The sequence below is a fragment of the Morus notabilis genome, unplaced genomic scaffold (genome assembly GCF_000414095.1).
Source record: "Morus notabilis unplaced genomic scaffold, ASM41409v2 Scaffold1478, whole genome shotgun sequence".
Taxonomy (NCBI): domain Eukaryota; kingdom Viridiplantae; phylum Streptophyta; class Magnoliopsida; order Rosales; family Moraceae; genus Morus; species Morus notabilis.
The window spans coordinates 173-3,473 of record NW_010363747.1 but is presented as its reverse complement, the minus strand read 5'-3'; the positions used below and the strand labels follow the sequence as shown (position 1 = coordinate 3,473).

The following is a 3,301-nucleotide window of genomic DNA, read 5'->3' as shown; positions in this document are numbered from 1 at the left end:
CAATAAAATTGATATTTGTTAATAAAAGATTGATATAAAATAGTCAACATAATAATAAAATAAGTCTTAAAAAATAAATTAATCAAGAAATACTATTGATAATAAGAAAAATAAAAACAAATATTTCAATCTTCTAAATTAGCAGTATCGTCGTCCTCATCATCTTCTTCTCTGTTTTGCTCAGGCGGCGGAGGAACTAACGGTTGGGGACGGCAAACTGACAAGAAGTTGGTGTTGAGATTCATCAAGCGCATGACTTCTATCATGATTTGCTGGTTGTCGAACATGTTGCATTGCTCGACGTAGAGGTTGTTTAGCTAGTTTTGGACATGCTGGGACAAATTAACTGAAGACGACCCGTTTGATTGCGAAGCAGCTGATGAGGTGGAAGCGCTTGAATGAGTCCTCTGTGGCAGTGTCGATTCCACTCCCTTAGTGTGTCCTCTGCGCTTGCCCAAGACTTGGGACATAATCCCCTCCTTATTGACCGCCGTGGATGAACCTTCGCCAGCAGATTGTGTCATCTGTGTGGTTCTTTCCCCTTCCATCTGAGCCTGCAAAGGTAAATGAATAAAAATAGTATAATATGTTATGTTAAATATGAAAAAAGAAATAAATTTAAAATTTACTTACAAATGCATATTCCGCGTCCGGATTGATAAAATTCTACCCATGACGGTGCATGTCACCATAGTTGTCAATTAATGGTCTTAGCTCCTAGGTCTCGAGATTTGCCTAATCAAGTTGAATGTATTAGAATAATTATTAAACTAAAGTGAAAAAAACTTAATAAGTATGCAAATTAGTATTACCTTATCAAAACGATGCTGAGAGTATGACTTTCTACCATAGAAGCAACTTTTGACTGCCACAGTTTTGTTGATTTGTAGCAGATTTTTTCTAGTAATGATCATAGATAAATTAGTAATATACTTAATAATTAAATAAACTAATTAATCAAAAATGGATTAAGACATAATGTAATTGAACCTGAAAAGCATGGGACATAAAATGATCACAGCAAGGTCCCCATTGCTCTTTTCTCCTCGAGTTTTTATGAGGATTTTGCCTAACAAAATCCTCCTTTTTTGCCCCTCCCATCTTCTGGAAGTGTCTGTGCAAGGTAGTCTTCCAGTCCTTGTAACATTTTCTGGCTTCAAGGTCGACTACATCTCTAATGATGTCATTGTCGCGGTCGTAGTCGAGGTTAAACCAATCCTGGGATACTTTAAAAAATCAACATATAAATTTTAAATATTCTATCCACAATTAAATTTTTAGAACAAATTTTGTTTCAAATAGATACCAGCATGCGATTTTGAATCCTCCTTTTATAGTGTGGGCCACGGATATCTCTTGTGTGCAAGCCGAAACCACTGTCAAAATATAAAGCGTTTTCACCAGTCGCCTTCCACATACCAGTCTCATCAAATAAGACAAAAAGCTTCCCATCTCTTTGTACCCTCTTCACTATATCTTGACCTAGAGCTACCCCTCGACCAGATCGACGTTGAGGTGTCGGCTCTAGAACTATAAGAAAATAAAAATAAAGAAATTTGATTATATAGAGTTTGACGAATAAAAAATATCGTTCCTGTGTTATAGTATATAATACCTGACTAACAATGTTCTGAGAGTCTCGTCGGATCAGGTGGAGGCTGTGATCCTCCTGCAGAGCCGGCGCATGTAGCTATTGGGCCAGACATCATGACTCTAGGTCATATAAAAAAATATCTTCATTAGTTACTTTATTTCTTATGCAATTTCTTAACAAATATATAAAAAATTCATAAATATAATATAACTACTTTATTTCTATTCGTCATCACTACGAATGTCTTCAACATCATTAGAACTTTCTACCTCAATACTTTTCATGTTTACTAGGCAGTTTGGACCTGACATTCTGTAACTAAAATAATATTTCTTCGACAGACTTCCGAGGCGGAGGAGGATGGCGATCAACCTTACCATCAAACTTCCCACTGTTTCTCATCCTATGCCCAATAGGAAGCTACCGTTGATGCCTAACAAAACAGTTTTTACTCATCAACCTCTTTGATGGTGTCGCATCATTGCATGATGAACATGCTAAATACCCATGTCCACTCCAACCAGATAAACTAGCACGAGCAGGATAATCATTGATAGTCATTAGCAATGCAGCACGCATCCTAAACGATGCATTTAAAGTAGCATCACGAACGCTGATTCCCTCTACCCACAGTTCTTTAAGTTCATCAACAAGTGGTCGTAAAAAGACATCAATATCCATTCTAGGGACATTTCAGTCTAGAATAAATAGTGTCAATATCTTGTACGGATCCTTGGTGCATAACCAATGAGGTAAATTGTAAGCAATAAGAACCACCGGCCACATACTATATGATAAGCATATGTTTCTGAAAGGATTAAAATCATCAGTAGCTAAACCTAATTGAACGTTTCTTGGTTCCTGAGCGAATTTAGGATACTTCATATCTAAATCGATCCTTCGAACGCCCCTGCATGTGCCACGTTATTTCCTTTGCAGTGTGACGTGAGCTATACAGACGCCTCAATCGATCCTTTAAAGGAAAATACCATAATACTTTCTATGGTACTTTTTTACCTTTTGTTTTTCTACTCTTCCAACGACTGGTGTTACATACTGGACAAACCTGTAGATCGACATTCTCCTTCCAGAATAATGCACAATCATACTTACAGACATGTATTGTTTTGAAGCACAAACCGAGTTTCCCAATTTCATCTTCGCCTCGTAATAAGAAGCTTGAGTTTAATCCCTTCAGGAAATGCATCTTTCAACAGTTTCAAAACAGAGTTCATACACTCATTGGGCCCTTTGTAGAGCACCTTTAAATGTATCAGTTTCACCAAAAAATTCAATGACGAATCCTTAGTACACCCTGGATACAATGTTGATTCGATCTTGGATAACAACTCTTTAAATTCATCGTGCTACGCATCACCAAACACCTTAGCTTGTACTTCAACTGGCATATCATGATCGGTGTTATTTCTAACAACATAATGTATAACTGCAACTATCTCATCAACTCATTCATTTATTGCATTGGTCGCAATATCGTCTTCACCATGGTAATGCCACATCGTAGATAAAGTATTGAAACCATATTGGTGTATGTGTGCTCTAACTGTTTCTATTAGAAAACACTTATAGTTTAAACACCTCCGACGATGACAACTTGTACAACTACTTTCATCAACATGGTCTTTGACAATGTTGATAAAAGTATATAACCCTTCCCAATACTAATCAAACAACCGGTTTTTCATA

The 3,301-nt window shown here is 36.8% G+C and overlaps 1 long non-coding RNA gene across 1 annotated transcript; it reads right to left on the bottom strand.

Moving 5' to 3' along the window:
* Window positions 1–455: 455 nt before the first annotated feature.
* Window positions 456–893, bottom strand: LOC112092855. Its single transcript, XR_002902787.1, has 3 exons — window positions 813–893; window positions 634–735; window positions 456–554 (listed from the first exon to the last, which is right to left on the bottom strand). It is a non-coding gene; the product is annotated as an uncharacterized LOC112092855 (long non-coding RNA).
* Between the last annotated feature and the right edge of the window lie 2,408 nt (window positions 894–3,301).